The sequence below is a fragment of the Equus asinus genome, chromosome 16, assembly GCF_041296235.1.
Source record: "Equus asinus isolate D_3611 breed Donkey chromosome 16, EquAss-T2T_v2, whole genome shotgun sequence".
In the NCBI taxonomy this organism is placed as follows: Eukaryota; Metazoa; Chordata; class Mammalia; order Perissodactyla; family Equidae; genus Equus; species Equus asinus.
This window is the reverse complement of record NC_091805.1, coordinates 3,114,709-3,132,222: the sequence shown is the minus strand read 5'-3', so window position 1 is coordinate 3,132,222 and position 17,514 is coordinate 3,114,709. Positions and strand designations below refer to the sequence as shown.

The window sequence follows — 17,514 nt, the reverse complement described above, 5'->3', positions numbered from 1 at the left end:
CTCCCTCCAAACCAACGATAAAATTGGACTGCCTTCAGGAACACACACTGAGTGATAATGGGAGAGAAGGCCAAGAAAGGCTGGGTGGCCTTGGATGAAGCTGGGAGGAATGCGATTGGGTGACATGTCTTCACATCTACCGGTAAGTGAGCACTGACTACACGTGAGGCTCTCCATCACCTTCTTGTATTACCTTTACTAAACCCTCCGACAGCACTGCCCTACGAACATCACCACCCCTATGTCACAGATGAGAAAAATCGACGCAGAAGGAGGTTCAGGAATTTACTTGGGACCTGGGACTCGGGGCCAGACATGTGTGGCTCCAACACGTATATTCCTCCCACTCTGCCTTGCTGCTTCCTGTCTTTAAGAGACCATTCTCACGGTGGATAATCCACAGACAAGACCATCCAAAGCTGATGGTACAGAGTGCCACACAAGGCTTGTAAGTATGAAATTTAGGGAAGGATGATCTTTAGCTGTTTCCTGCTGGGACCTACTGCAGACCACCCCGGTACATCATAAACATACTGACCATGAATTTCTTCCCACACGTGTATGTTGACAGTTTCTGTTGAAACCAGGCAGTTTGTTTGTTTCTATTTCTCCACCAAGTTTAATACAGAGGATTTTGCAAAGCCACATTTCAGGTTAGATCTTACACTTTGGCAAACAGTATAAGATCAGTGTTTAAGCTTGATGGCGTCTCTTTAGTGTAAATTAGTGACTCAGTATTAAAACTAGAAAGCAAGCGGTTAAGAGACCCCAGCTAAGACAAGTTTCATTAAAACAATAATGACTTAATACTCACTGTGCCCAGTTTCAGAAAGCTTCAAGCTCCCTAATCATTTTCTGGATGGTTTCCATTCCAACCAGTTTCCACGCTGGTGTAAACCCATCAATCTCCAGTGAGGATGTGCGTGGGAAAGCGAGCACAATGTGAAGTCTACAGAGACCTTGTTGCAACGTCAAAATCAGGTGATGTCAGTTTAAATTACAGCTAATGGAAAAAAAAGGCACTTAAAGACACATGTCTCCTGGAGCCTGTCTGGTTGCTCAGAGCAAATCCTCCTCCAAGTTGGGTAGAGAAACCGGTTCCCATCTGCCTAGCAGTTTTCTCACTGCCTCCAGTTTCCAAGAAGGTGCTTGGCAGCAATGGCACGCTCCACAAGCCAGTTCACACGCCTGAGCACTGGGGACTTGGGAGTCCATGGACCCCTGATGTTCCGCAAGGGGATGATCCCTCATACTAATCCATCAGTCCTTTGTGCATATCACCCTCTCTTTACTCCCATTGGTACTGGGCACCCACAAGCATTCATTAAAGAACCTACTGACTTTCTGGTCAGAAGCCCTAACTTTTTCAACAACAGGGACCCCATTGGTATTCTTCCCCCACGGGCAGCATGTGGCAAAGACTCTACCATGTGCTATTACAATGACCAGACGGTCTACTTCTCTTAGACTTGGAAATGCAGAAAATAGTTTACAGACCGCATTACTCCCTCAGTCCAGGGAAAGCAGCTTGCAAAGTGGTCAGATTATCATGTGAAACAGGAAATAGCAACCATAGAAATAACGCCTCACATTTACGGAGTGCTGACTATTCATGCCAGGCATTGTGCTGAGTGCGTTATTTACATTAGCCAGTTTAATCCTCACCACAACCTTGCGAGGTGGGCACTGTAATTACCGTCCTCACGGAAAGATTCAGAAATGTTAAGTAATTTGCCCAAGGCCACCAAACGAGCGCCAGAGCAGAGATGTGAATGCCCGCCGTCTGACTTCAAAGCCACAGCTGTCCCCGCTGCCCGGGTGCCCCTGCCTCTCACTCAAAGCTGCGTTTCTAGCTCCTTCCCACTCCCTTTGGAAAACAACATATGCACTGTGCCCCCTTTGGGAACGTTTAGAAAGCCTGAAGTTACCACGTTACCTCTCCAACACCACCATCCTCAATCTGCACAGTGAGGCTGATCATTCTTACAGAACAGAGAGAGGGAGAGGAAGAGAAGAGAGAGAGGGCGGGAGAGAAGAGAGAGAGGGCGGGAGAGAAGTGAGAGAGGGAGGGAGAGCGAGAGAACGCCTAGAACGTCAGAAGTATTCAAACCCAAGCCAACAGCATTCCCGAATAAACCAGAGATGGTTCCCTTAGTCACTGTTTACCTGTCCCTAACTTCCTCCACTCACAGTACTAACGTAGGGATCCATCTCCTGGATGTCCCAGAGGCCCTCAAATATTTCCTTATAAATTCCCTTCTTTGAAGCTGAAAGGCAAAGAGGTTTCACTCTGATAGATTATGTCTCTACGTCTCTGATGAAAGCACCAAAGCCAGCCTTGGACAACCAACTCTGGGTGGCTCCCTCCAGATACCATCTCTACTTCCTCCCCTCCCCACCAAGAGAAAAGAAATTCCTGGGCGAGGTGAGAGTAGGAGCTTCCTAGAGATGCCCAGAGTTTAAGCCAAGGTTCTGTAAGATCAGCTGCACGTCTGCACGCAGATACAAGGAGTTTTGGAAGCATACGTGAATAATATAAGGATGTGTGTGGAGGGGAGCTGGAAAAGGCAGAACACCAAATGATATCTACAGTCCGCTCTCAACCACACCGTTATGGATGCGTGAACAGGGACTATGAATGAACCCAAAAATATATAAAAAGTTTGAATTGTACAAAGGGAGAGCCCACACACATTTTTCCTTGTGTTTTGAGTTCAGTTTCTGTTATAATATTTGTGCAATAAATAATAATTTCAAAAACACATTATATGCAGAGTGTATAATTACTTGATACAAGTATAAACAAATTAGCTTTATAGCATGTCAGCCAAGCATTAACCATTTAGAACATTCTGAGTTAGGATGCCTGTCTGGGGTTACTTACTTCCCTCCCCCGCCCTAAAAGGAACTGTTCCAGCTGCAAGGTTCCCTTTGATCAGGCTCTGTGCCTCCAGGCCCAAATTTTATGGACAGCAGGACACTACCTCTTCTGGGAGCCTGACAAGTGTTCTGGAACAACAGAATGAGGCCTTCCACAGGGTTCCTTTCCTACCCAGCAAAATCACAACTACAGTGACTACAGTCGGGTTCCTAACAGCCTAACACCACAAAGCTGAGTTCTGTCCTGGAAAAAAGATGTGGGGAAGAGCAAGGTTCAGCAGAAGAACAGGGAGCAGTGTGAGTCAGCTGTGTGGCGAGGGCCCCCTACTTATACTTGTTCTGTAGCACACACACCCCTCTTAGGGCCTCACGAGAGATGGTGAGGGTGCCGTATCTCAAGGGCTTGGCAGCTGGCACAGAGGCTGGGCACGCAGACACACAGGCTGGACACAGGGCCAAAGGAGCCGCAGGCCCGTGCGGGAGATCACTGAGACTCACCATGGAGTGAGGGGTCTCTGACAAATTAAAATTCTGGATTATTAGAAGTTCCAAATAATCGATAACAATGACAACCATCATTATCACAGTCGAGGGTTTGCCGTGCACAAGTCCACAGGTTAAGGTCCTGTCCAGTGTCTCTAGGTTTCCACTGTTCTGGGAAACAACTAGAACTTAGGGTCTGGGCCCTTTTTCCAAAATACCTCTGATGGTACAGTGGAATCAGAGGGACATTCCCACTAATGCAGAGATTTCAACACAGCCAGGTCACGAGCCTCTGCAATCACTCAATAGATGCTATTTATACAGAGTTGTGGGGACGACAAAAGAAAACAGAAGAAACACACAATTCTTGGCATTGAGAGTCGTGCTAAGGTTTAAGTAACATGATGATTTGATTCACATACTGCAAATGAAAACGATACAAAATGAGCGCCTATTTGCTAAAAACCACAACAAAAAAGTTGTAAAAATATATCATGAGTCTTGAATACTGTTTTTTCTCTGTTTTCCACACCACATTCCCAAATCCTACTCATATTCCCAAGCTCAGCTCAGATGTGTGGCCCCCATGAAACTCTGGTCCCCTCTCTGTACCCTCACTCTGTCCCCGCCACCCAGCGGGTGGTGACAGCCTCCTCTGAACGCGCGCGGGAGTTTGCCTGAACCTGGCCAATTGCACTACCACAAAGAGCCACCATTTTCAGATGCGCATCTGCGCCAGGCCCTTTTCATGGCTTTTCAAGTCCTAAAGCAACCCTTCCAGGAAGGCAATGTATTATTCACAAGTTAAAGATTTAGAAACCAAACTGGAACGAGATTGAGTAACTTGCCTGAAGCCAAAAGAACTAAAAAGTGGTAGACCCTCAACTGGCACCCAAGTCTATCAGATTCCAGAGCCCTTTGCTCTGCATCCTGTCACATCCCAGGGACCGGCCACTCTCTGCTTCATACCTATCTCTCTCACCGTGGCAAGAGCCTTGATGGTAGGACCCACGTCTGAGTCATCACACATTGATTTACGAGCCGTCTTAAGTAATCCCCAAAGTACATGAGGAACAGAACACAGAGTAGATATTTAATAAACACTTGCTGAATGAATGATAAAATGACAGAAAACCCACAGGAACAGGTAGAAAAGACAATTGTCATAGCGTTGGCAACAAAAGGCAGCACTAATACTTTTCTGGACCTTTAATTACAGAATGTCCTCTTCCTCCCTCGGCTCAGGTCAATTCGTCCTGATGCCACAGCCACCCTCTCAGCACCAGCCTCAGCCTCAGCCCAGGCCAGGGCTCCTGTGGGGTACCACAGCCCTGGGCCCTGCAGGCACTGACATTTCTAGAGAACCAGCTACACTGCCATTCTCAGTAGCAACCTTCACTCCATAAGCTGCAGTATTCCCCAAACAGCCAGAATCGGGAAAAGATGGGCAAATCGAGAAAGGGGAGCTATCTGGCCCCTGCCCTCCATTTACATGGCCCCCCAGAAACCTGTGAGTCTTAATCTAGATTTATTTCTTCTGTTAAAACATAAAGGACAAGTGGTCAGGAGCAGGTCCATAGATTTTTCTCTGACTTTCATTAGATGGGGAATATTTTCGTCTGAGAGGTCAGCATAACCTGGAGGAAAAGACAAAAAAAAAAACTCTCTGAGAGCGAACCACAGTGCTACCCCGACGTGACACAGGACCGCGCCTCCTGACCAGCCAGCCACCTGCTGCCACGTGTGATGAGACTCCCTAAAAGCCATCAAAATAGGTTCATCTTTCCCATTCGACATTATCATCTCGCATATTTCACATCTCACACAGACTCTGTGGGGAAAGGAACATGACTGTTAGGTAATGTAGCTGAATCCCTCAAGGGTGAAAGAAAACTGGACTCGCTGCATAAACCATCCCACAGGAGGAATCGAAGCAGAGATGAGGCTGAGAACGAGGCTGACTACAGAAGGCGGAGCCCAATAAACTGACTCGAGTGCTTTATTTTGTAAAACCCCCTGGTCCAACATCCAAGTTTCGTAAAAATGTCTTATTCATCCATTCATTTTAAGACAGCATTAATCGTGTGTCTGGTGGGGTGCTATGAACTGGGAATACTATGATGAATAAGGCTTTGTCCCTGTGCTCCAGAAGTTTGCAGTCCAGCAGGAGTGAGACTATCTAAGAAAAGCATTCCCAAACAGTGTGATAAGGGCCAGGGCCGAACAGCGTGGCGGCCACAGCATCACACCGCTCAGCTGCATCACCGGCCACACCACATGGTCTAACTGAAGTTAATTAAAATCATGGTTTTCACTGTGCATACCCAGTGATTTCACCTATGTTATCTGATTTCATCCTCAATTAAGCCATCACAAGAAAACATTCTTCCTAGGAAAAAACACCTGAGCTGACTCTCAAATCTATTCCTTTCAAGTTATGTAAAAGAACACCTGGAATTTCACAGAAAATAAATTTTGGTTCAGAAAGGAAACGGTTTATGACAAACTAAGATATTTCATGAGATAAACCATAGCTTCTCCATAAAGACTTCTCAATAAAATAGTTTCCAGCCACTGCACAGGCTTAGTCTGGAAGAGCAGACTCCATAGCTAAGGAGAGGCACTTTCTGATTCTGGAAGGAAACTTTTAAGGAAAGGATTAGAAACAAAAAACTAAGACAAAAACAAAAACTGAGGTCTCCAGAACTCCAAGGGAGGGAGAAAGCGTCCCCATCCTAAATTTGACTGACAAGAGGAAATTCACCCCATTCTCATCGTACTTGATGCAGAAAAGCAGAGCTCTTATTTTCGAAGGAAACCACTTATCCACGACACTCCAGTGGAAATAACATGCTCAGGCATCTGGGGAGCCGTCGGAGACACCTCAGTGGGTCCTGCGCCGAGCAGCCACATTCTCCAGCCACATTTCTCAATGTTTGATACTTGCATTACCCCAGCAGGAAACGAGCAGTCTTTGAATGGAGGGTTTTGTTCAGAATTCTAATAGCTTCCAGCATTTGCCCCAGACCACAAGGAGTACACCAAATTTACTTAGACATCCAGGCCAGACGTGAAGAATTTCTCTGTCAGATCTAGTAAGCTCCACCAATTTAACATTTTTGGCTTCTCGTGGGCAAAGAGAAGACAGCCAAACAGCACTGTGCCGGGGGGCACGCTGGTGACATGTGGCAGTTCTTGAAAGAAAATTAATGAACACCACCAGAACCCTTCTGCCCGCTCTGCTCTCCTCATTCGTGGGACAGAAGCAAAGTGTTAGCAGTTGGGGCAACCAGGCAACTGCAGCTCCTGAAAACAGCTCCAAGGTCACTTATCCCCCCCAAGACTTGCCACATCTCATTGTCGGCTTTCAGGACGACCTCGCTGTGAAGCTTGTTGACTTAAACGGAGAGCCATCATTTGTTCCATTCAACAATTTTGTCCTTGTTAATCTAACAAATAAAAAGGCACCACTGCAGCCTCTGATGCAGTCACTATGTACACTAACTATGTACAGTCAAATCCATCCAAAGAGATACCGGTTTGGTGCCTGCTGGGTACCAGGCACCGCACCAGGCACATCACATCTATTAATTTAAGGATGATGATGATGATGATAATCAAAACAATAATATTATTATAGCATGATGTTATATATTATTCATAATACATTATTGTAATGATAACAATAATAATAACAATCAATCAACAACAATCATTTAGCAAGTGCTCGCGGTGTGAAAAGCCTATGGGAAATGTATCAACATGTCTGTATCACTCCTCACAACGCTCCCAGCAACGTATAATTACTACTTTCCCCTTTTATAGTGAAGAAAAGAGGATTCCAAGAGATTAGACAAACTTGCCCAAAGTCACCCACCTTGTAGACGCCAGAGCTGGGATCTGAACCCAAGCCGGTCTCCAAAGGCAACGCCTGGGCATCGCTAAAGGAGGTCACGCTGACATAACCTGGAACCCCTGTTGTCGCGTATGAGGATGAGCTAGACGGTGAGGGAGCCCTGCTCACAGAGGAAGAGACACGCTGGTTACATTACTCATCGGGACCAGAAGCGCAACTAAACTACTTTGTGGGAGAGCGTTGTCATCTCTCAGGTACCCGGACCAGCACAGCACATGTGACCCGTTCTCATCCCTGAAAAGAACAATCTCGAGTAATGAACCGTAAACAGAGACAAGGACAGACAGGTAACACGAAATAACACAACTGTCAGAACGACAGCATCTTTAAAATGCTTCCCTGGCAGATACACTCGATTTCAGTGACCTGAAGCGAAGTTGCCTATGGGGGGGTGTGTGTGTGTGCGTGCACGCGCGTCTGTTTCCTGTTGGATTTTCTAGTTTTACCCCCGTTCTCATGTTAGTATACGTAAAACATTCTTTACAAGGTTTTGAAAGGATTCATCTTAACAAAGAAAACATTCATAAAAGTTAAATGAGAAACTGAACTCACGGGTTGGATGGGTAATAAAAAGCTTACAGATTTCTGATTTCTGAACAGAACCAGGAAGGAAGAGGTAAAATGAAACAAAAGCAAAAACCTCAAAACCTTGAGGTTCCAAAATTTCGAGAGGAAAACATGATTGAAAATTTTGGAAGGCTTCAAGGAGAGAAAAAGGCACTGTCCAATTGTACATCAGCACCGAAGCTCCGAGAGGCGGGGGACATGTGTAAAGTCCGGCTCTTCCAGGTTCCCGCAGTGACTCAATGGTTCAATAAGTAGTCATGGCCAAACTCCCAGCCCCAGGGATTAATCCAGATTTAGAGCTGACGAGGACGTGCACAGCTAGAATCCTGCCAGTGACGGGGTAGGAGCTCCTCTGATAATGTGCAGGAAACCATCCAGAGGTCCCTCCCCACTCACAGCAAAACAACACACACGGACACTCAAATACGATTTGCACACAATTTCCAAGGGTCCATTAGTCACCTGAGACGTGGAGTCCAGACTAGGAACCCTTGCACACAGTAAGAATGCTTACACTTGAAGATCTGGCGGAGTTTAGAGCCACAAGCCAGATGATTCAGCTGCTGTCTTATTCTGCGGCCTCACAACAGGCCAGTCTCTCCAGGTTCTCAGACGTGAGCTGAGGGTGAGTGGCTCTCATTTAGGCGATGGTGCAGCCGTTAAAACGTGGCTGCCGGAGGCAGGCTGCCAGAGTTCCAGTCCTGCCTCTGTGTCTTACAGCTGTGCAATCCTGAATAAGTTTAACTTATCCCCCTCGTTATCTCTGAGAGAGGGACTGATAATAACTCCTACTTCAAAATGTCGTCAAGATTAAAGGAGTCTTTATACGGAAAGCACTTAGAACAACACCCACCTGGCACAGGGGCAAACACTAAATAAATGTTACTGTTATTACTCTATGGTCCTTTCTAGGGAAAAGGAAGATGACCTAATCTAATAGTTCATCTCAGAGAGGCTCTATAGAACTACAGAGAAGGGAAGTTCATGCTGGCCCTAATTTTTATGCCCCATATCGAATCATTTGTCCATTTCTGCTATCTTTGCACAGCTGACCATCTGGTTAACCGAACGAGTATCATCATCTATGTCTCCATACAGTGGCAGTGTTGGGTGTTACAAAATTTAGTTAGCCTGTGAGATTCATCACAGAGAACGATTAAGAAAAACATGCCATCAGACTAATTGCTTTCCTTCATTTCAGTTTGTGAAGGCCTGCCCAGCACAGCTTCGGAGTCTCAGACCCAGAAAAGGTGACGAATTAGAAGAGACCTCAGTGATGGCGACCATCCTGTACATCCAGTCCAGCCCTCACCCTGGGCAGCGAGGGAGCCTACACCCAGAGGCGGGCGTGACTTGCCTGGACAGGCCCTGCGAGTAGGTGGCAGAGCCAGGAACTCAGACTCTTGGATGTGTGTTCGCTCGTCTGCCTCCTTCCTCTCGCGTGCCAACCCCTGGAGGCAGAACCCAGTCATACATGCCTTCCCACCTCGAGCCAGCCAGCACAGGAGACACCGGAGGCCACAACAAAGGGGGCTAACAAGAACCAGAGCGAGGCAGGGTCCTGGCTTCTTCTACGGTGCTATTTCTACCCCAAAAAGGAGACAGTCGTCTCATTCACTGAAAAGAAGACGACAGAGCAAAGCAGACATCATGCCTGAGTATCCTGCTGGTCTGTGAGTCAGGGGGCCTGAGCTCTTATCCGACGTCTTCCCTAACCTGCTGTGTGACACTAGGCAAGCACTGAACTTTTCTTAGAAAAAGATGATGAGGCAAGCTTGATAGAGCTGGAAGAAGTCAGATTTTATGAGGGCAGAAGATAGAATTAAATAATAAAGGGTATAGTTAACTGTACGTCACTTTATCTTTCTATTATATTTAATAATTCTTGAAAGGCTTCTTTGTACATTATCGCTTAAGCTTCATGGTAACCTTGAAGGAGGTCAGGAAATACAGCCCCATTTTACGCACGATGACGCTGAGGCACAGAGGGGCCACGTGTTCACATCAGAGTTAAGGATAAATACAACCTAGACCAAGGGGCTGAATTCACAGTAAGGAAAGGAAAGATACGCTCGATGGTATGAAGGGCCCAAGAAGAGGCAGCCTGTAGCTTCCAGTTGGAGTTAATGAGCCATGGAGCCTGGTCAGCACTCCCTAACTGCCCGCTCTCTTTGCTCGAAATTCTATGTTCAAACATACGCCTCCCACAGCCGCAAAAAGATCGACAGGTTACAGGAGGCACAAAGTCAGGACATCTGGCGGACGGTGAGACACATGGGGGAGGAAAGCCACTTGAGATGCATCTGCCGACAGCAAAACAAAGTGCACATCCAAGCATTTCACTGAAACCACATAGGAAGAAAGATCCCAAAATGTGAAAAATGACAGTAAATGGAAATTACGTGATACCCATTATGTATTGCCTAAACTGAATTTAAATGTCATTAAAATTCACTTTCTTTACAGAATATTCCATTTGAAAACTTTATTTTAGTAGACCTCAGCAAATACACAGAATCAACTCTCGAGGAAGGGCCACTCCACCCCCAATCCCTCTATTATCACAGAAAGCCCAAGGCGACCTCCTGCCTAACTGGAATTTGTCATTTAAGAGTGCCCCCAAATCTTTTCAAACACCTTCTCGACATCCTGATAGCTTCCCGCTTTATTGATGAGGGCCACCATCTCAAAACAGAATCCCAGACAGCTGGATTTCCCCGATTTCCTACAGCTGGCCCTCCTGAAGATTCGGTACTCACGCAGGCTGGGCCAGAGCAATACACAGGAGGAGGGAGCAAGATAGGAAACCCAAAAGCAAACCAAAGGACTGACTATTAACAAAATGGAAAACGTTACTCTCAATTTGCACACGCAGCATTTGATCATTTCTCCCTCAAATTCATGAGAACCATAAAGATAAAAGCTTTGGCAGCCACACCTCAGTGTGCAGCGTCGTGTCATCACCAAGCTTTAATAACGTCCTCATTCTGCTGGGGAGCACTGCGGGAAGAGGCAGGATGGAGCTCCTGGGCTCAACAGTCCAGATTCCTCCCTGAGAGCTGTGCGCTTCCCCGGAGGAAAGCTCCTTTCCAGAGAGAGAAAACCTTTTATCTTCTGGTCCAGCCATTTTCAAGACAACCTATCCTAGTCCACTCAGCACTTCATCAGGCAAAACCGAATCTTTTGGCCACGAGCAACTCTGTGTCGAGGTGAGGGAGGAGATGGCAGAAGACACGTCCTTTCTTAGATGTTAAAGATCGCACACCCTCCTAGCCATCCATCCTTATCTCAAGGGACGGCCACACAACTGAGGAATTTGTCCTCTCTATTGCTTTTGCTCAAAACACTATCTGCTGGCCAGAAGACTTTCACATGTTGCCCACCACCAGACTGTACCCGCCGATTCCTTTTAACTTCTTCCTGATTTTCCACTGCAGAGTCTCATTAACTGCTTTGCCTCCCTGACTGTTACTTTACACTGTCGGAACTTCCCCCACCCTAAGGCGTTTGCTATTAGGTATTTCTCTTTAGAGACGGCACACGAAATCCATGACCAATTAAACCCAAGGAGGTGTGTTGCCCAGTTACGTCACACATCACTCAGGGCCCGGCAGAGTGGTGGCGGCAGGCCCGAATTTTAGAACAGTAACCGTAATCATTATAATCATAGCTACTTACTCTGACCTTGTGTGCCAGGGATCTTAAGGTGTGTGGACACATGCATGACACAGCACGATTCTGCATGATGAGGAGAAACACGGATTCTGCTCTCTGATGGGCCTGGGTTCAGCTCAGAGCTCGGCCACTGAGGCCATTTTCTTACGCCTTCTGTGCCCCGTGCTCCTCAGCTATAAAATAAGCCCATTCACAGGAGACACCTCGCAGGGCTATTCTGAGGACCCCATAAATCACCAGCATATGGCGCTTAGCCCAGGGCCTAATTCATACTGACACGTGGCAGCTACCCCGTCATCCCCATTGTAAGAGGTGGAGACCGACGGTCAGAGCTAGGTCAGAGCTAGCACAGGACACGGCTGGGATCAAATCCACATCAGCCCAGCCGTGAAGCTCTCGCCCCTCCTGCTGCCTCGCGCCGACCGGAACATCGGTGGCGGCCTGACCAGACTGCCCAAGCTCCTCCCACGGCATCTCTCTGCAGGGAACCGGCAGGCGTGACCTGCTGCTCTGACACGAGCTCCACGTTGTACACATTTCTGAATCCCCAGGCCTGGAGCGGCACCTGCAGAGGGAACGCTTGTTTGTTGAATGAATGAATGACTAAGGCAATTCAAGTACAGTAATAATAATCGCTAAGTAGCATGAACTGTGTGCTGGGCACCATGCTAAGAAATTAATATATAATGACACTGATTATGTATTTAATATTTAATTTAAAAAATCAAATAGCGTCTGTAGAATGACTCAAGGGGCAGAGAAGAGGGAACGACATATCCTCATTGAATAGGAGCCACTTAAGGTGGCCTTTAAAGGACAGAAAGAACTCAATGGAGTTTGTAGAGGCAGTGGAGGGCATCAGACAAAGGGCCACATGGGTGACGGCCAAGAGGTGAGTAAAGAGCCGGTTGTCATGAATGGCCTGAGAAGGAGAGCAAGACCAGGTGAGAGGGAGTCTGTGGAGGAAGAGAAAGAGATGCGATTAGAGGCTACAGTAAGGCCAGTCCAAACGCGGCCTCCAACACCAGGATGGGACGGGCCTTGACTCTGCTGAGACGGGAGAAGCTAAGGAAGCTGCTGGTAGCAACAGGGCACAGGGACACAGCATTCTGCTCCAAGTCTTCAACACAACAGACGAATGTTGCAAAGAAACTGAATTTGACTTCGGGAAGGCAGACAGAAGCATCAGAGTCCCCAAGACAGAAAGGAGGGATCCTCATCTTCACGGGGCTGCTCTTCAGGGAAACACTGACCGGGATAAGGGCGACTGCCCTTCTTAAAACCACTTGACACCGGAACCCCTACCAGTCGGAAAACGGAGTCAGAGGGTCCTCAGACAACTGTGCTGCGCCCCACAGAAGGGCACCCAACCGGGGAGCAAGTGAGGCCAATTCCACCCAGGACTCCTCGGCCACACTGAGCCTGGTGGCACGGGACGCAGACACACAGTGGAAGGGGCAGCTTTCCTAACTAGTCCAAAGGCACCATAAGGCCTGGGGCTATCCTAACAAACAGTCTAATTTCTTACTCAATTAGCCCATCTCACATCGCCAGACTGCACGCGTTTAGACCCATCACCTGGAGACTTAAAGAGTCACTGGAGAAGCACGCTGATCCATTCACTCATACGCTCCACAGCCATGCACTTCTTTCTCTACAGAGCGCTGCGCTCAGAGTGGGAGGTATCAGAGCTGACCGTCTAACAGACAAAACCACGAACATAATAAACAGTAGGGTGAAAGAGAATAAGGATCCTAATTAGCATTCCTGACAGCATCCAGAACCTTGCTGCCTAGGTCATGGTCAGGGCAGCCGTACCAGACCCGCAGAGGAAAAAGTCCGATCCCCTCATCTAAACAAGACAGAAGGAAAAACACCACCATCATCAGATTTAAATACAAAGGACACTGGAAAGTTAAACTCAACTAGTACTTTTGGAGGCAACACAGTTTACTCTTTTAAAGCAAAAAGTCAGATTTTTAGAACTAGCAAGGTCTAATCTTGGTTTAGCCACAGAATCACTGTGCCATTCTAGGAAAATATGCAAAATATCCCCAGTCTCCATTTCTGCATGAGGGAGAGTGAATCAGTCACTGAGCGCAGAATGAGACATCCTTAGCCCACGCAGTGTCCTGCTCATTAAACCACCACCCTGCCTTGGCCGTGGATTAGAAGGGGGAAAGACAGAGACGCCTTTAAGCAACTCGATCGCCAGGCAAGAACAGTAAAAACAAAGGAAAGCAGAAGACTGCACTTTAAGTCAAGAAAACACTATTTCAGGAAAATAAGCATTTAGCCTAAAAGCAAAGGAACGCACGTTGAAGCTTAGAGGAGAAGCTGCTAAGTGAGAGATACGGATAGAAGGACTCCACGTGTCTGTCTGTTGGTGGACAGTCAGTGGAGCTCGCTTCAGGTACAGAGGGCTACCCTTTAAATTAGGCTGGGAGGAGGGGTTCCTATGTGCCTGGAACTATGACAGATGACTACATTTATTACTTCACTTAATCCTCCTAACAACTGGCCAATTAGACCTCATTATCCTTACCTCACAGAAAAAACCCTGTGTCTAGAAGAACACAAGCCTCAAGCCACTTCCATCTCGCCAACGCTGCATTGGGGTGGGGCAGGACTCCAGAGGCACCTCTGGTAACCGAAAGCTGCTGAGGAAGTAAACAGGATAGTCTTAAGAGGCTTACCAAATATAGTTCACTCTACCATCTCTAGCAGACCCAAATATAGTGTGGACTTGCACTTGACCTTGGCCCCAAAGGCACAAATCCGCTGTCGATTGTCTCCAGTTGATAAGAACGCACAGACTCACAGCTATTTGCAGACCGGCTGCAGTCTACTCGGGTAACAGATATCCCAGCACATCCAGCATGGAACAGGCACTTGAGATAAGCACACTCCGCGGCACATTTCAGACTTGGGGTGCTCCGCACCCGAGGCTCCGCCGTAAAGCGGGAGACCTAAACGTGAGTCTTCACGTTGTGTGTCTACAACATGGCTATTCTGTTCTTAGTTTCTTGATGTCCACATTTCATTTCGAGCATTAATTAGGTGGCTTTTACTAACCACATTCGAATGAGAGGCTACAAAAAATAAACAGATAAAAACTAGGTCCAAGCCATCAAAAACAATTGATTACTTAGAAATGTAAAAGAGACTTCAACTGCATATATAAAAACACACAGTTAATCTCTTTTCTGTAAAAAAAAAAATGCTTCCAAAAGTTGTTGATAAACTGATACTTTGAAAATTGAATCCTATTTGTTCACTCATTGATTCAGCAAATGCTTATCGAGCAACGGTTAAATGCCTGGGACTAGGTTAGGGGCTGGAAACGCTAAGATAAGAGACAGTCCCTGCCCTCAAGGAAATAAAATCTAGTGGGGAAAGAGGGTAAACCTGTCACAACAATGCAGGGAGGCGAGGGGTGTGCTGAGCAGCCGCAAGCACGGTACCACGGGAGCACAGCAGAGGGCTCCTTACCCGCCCCCTGGACTCAGGGATGGTGAGATTTGGAAGTTGGGGGATGGAGGATAATTCCAGACAGAAAAAATAAAATGGGTCACTTCCACTTCTGGCCAAGATGGAATACCAGGGACAGGTGTGAAGACCTAGATAACAAGCATTGAAGGGGAGTGACCTCTGAGAGAAGGGTAAAACGAAGTGAGTGCCACGAGTCCACCAGCTTACCTGAGAGTTTCTGGACGGAGGAGTGGGGGGGCGGGGGACTCAGTGGCCTTCCTGAGTTGAGTAAAGGGAGCTAACAGTCCAGGCAGAATAAGGCAACCAGCGTCCAGCAGACACAGTGCCAGAGTCAAATATGTGGAGAGATCGTGCAGATGGAAGAGACCTGGATTTTTATATGTTACCAATAAATAAAAGTGTTAATTAGAAAAAAGAAAAAGAAAGATGGGAAAGAGGGGCAGAGTAGCAGAGAAGGGAGAGCTGCACAGAGACCCACCGGGAGTCAACCTCAATGCTCAGTCGGATACTGAGCAGTGCCGGCCATGAGGTAACCCCCAAAGGCTGCAGAAGGAAACACCCACAGGACGTTCCCACCTGGAAAACTTCGTGACTCCCCAGGCCTGGGGCTGAGTACATGGAGGGGTCTTGTCTTCGTCATGGGGAGTAATGAGCCCGGGACTGCCGACCGCTCCAGACCTGCCCAACAAATCTTAAAGGCAAGACCCAAAAGAATCAGATTGCTTCCAAGCAACTTAACTTTGCCCAGAACAAAGACACAAACATCCAGCCCCTAACACAGTGCCGCTCACAATGTCTGGCACCCAACCACAAGTTAGTAGGAAAGTTTGACCCCTGATGAGGAGAAAACCCATCAAAACTGACCCACATGTTAGAATTAGAGGCCAAGGACATTAAAACAGTTCTTAGAACTATATTCCATATGTTTAAAAATTAAGCAAAGACATTGAAGATATAAAAAAGACCCAAATCAAACTTCTAGAGATGAAATCTACAATGAATAAGATGGAAAATACACTAGATTTGGTTAACATCAGATTAGATATTGCAGAAGATAAAGATTAGTGAACTTGAAAACACAAAAATCGAAACGACCCAAAACGAAACACAAGAGAGAAAATAGAACTTAAAAAGTAAACAGAAAAATATCAAAATTTAATTATTTTATCTTAATAAACATTAATATTTATCCCTGTCCTTAAATAATTTACAAACTTTATGTAGAAAAAATTGTAATAAAAAAGAAAAGAAAATCATAAAATATTTGAAAAACAGAAAATATTATAAAACAGAAAAAAATGTCCCAAGGCACCACATGATTACCAAACAGCACACCTAACTGATCAGAGGAAAGGAAAAAATTATTTCAGGCTGGGGGGATCAGGCTAAGACGGGTCAAGAGGAAACAGGTGAATCGTCTGTTTCATAAATGGAGATTTTCATGTAACTCACAGCACTGTTCATTAGTATATGTTTAGAAATGCAACGCTTTTCTTCCCGGTTCATTCACCAATTACTGAGCAGCATCTATGTGCCAGATGCTAGCTAAGCACAGACACGTTGTGTCTCTACCCACGATGGGTCATAATCCAGAGAACGCGAAAGAAAGAGATGGCTACTGGCCACCGGGCAAGACGGGCTCTCAAGGAAGTGTGCCTGGAGTGTTGTGACAAGGGCATTAACTCTGCTCGGGAGAAGAAACACACAGAGAAGAAATTCACAAGACAGAGAGCTATCGCCTATTTCTAAAATCTCCAGATTTTAGCCAAATGTACTTCCAGATTTGGCTGCCACCAGCTGCTGGAAAATAAGTAGAAAAGTCTACCCTGGAAAGAAGCAGGAAGGCAAGCCGTTCTTCACATGATTTCAATGCGCTAATCCCGGGAGGACGAAGCCAGGAGCCTCCTCCTGCCTCCAGGCGAGCAGCCACGCCCGCACAGTGCTGAGAGCTGGATCAGCCCAGACAAGTTTGCTGAGGGATGATTTACGCAGATGGGCAGCAGGACAGTGATGTGTCAGTCTCAGAACAGAGCCTCAGTGAGGAAAAACTCAAAGCAAGAGATGGCATGAGGGTGGAGACCTGACATTTTCATTAAAGAACAGACATTTCATTTTTCCTGAAGCTAGCAGTCATTAAACACTGCGTTCCGCAAAGCCAGAAGGAAGTTTCATGATCACAGAGTCAAGAGCCATATTTTACAGATGGGAACACAGAGACCCAGACTGAGCAAGAGGCTGGACCGAGGCCACAGAGAGGGTTAGCCAGCGTGTGAGTTAAAATTCATGTCATTCCACCTCTGGGAAGCTGGCGAGCTTTGCAGGAAGTCTCGTTGCCTTCATCCATCTCTGACGGTGAACTAATTTGTGCTGCGACTTTAAGAGAGAATTATGCTAATATGAGAAAGGTGTATTTGGATGTGGAAATGGATGCTTTATAACAAGCCTTGGTTTAATGATTCTACTAAGAATGAGTGTCTCACTAAGAAAATCTGACACTGGGA

At 46.6% G+C, this 17,514-nt stretch overlaps 1 protein-coding gene across 3 annotated transcripts in view; it reads right to left on the bottom strand.

The window, feature by feature from the left end:
• Positions 1 to 17,514, bottom strand: part of ROR1 (receptor tyrosine kinase like orphan receptor 1) — a 356,983-nt gene that overhangs the window by 274,437 nt on the left and 65,032 nt on the right. The window contains exon 1 of one of the 3 annotated variants that reach the window (XM_070486466.1): positions 14,067 to 14,281. The exons of the other annotated variants lie outside the window; for them this stretch is intronic. The gene's annotated coding sequence lies outside the window, so the exon portion shown is untranslated. Of the gene's footprint in view, positions 1 to 14,066; positions 14,282 to 17,514 lie in introns of those variants that run through there. 3 annotated transcript variants of the gene reach the window in all.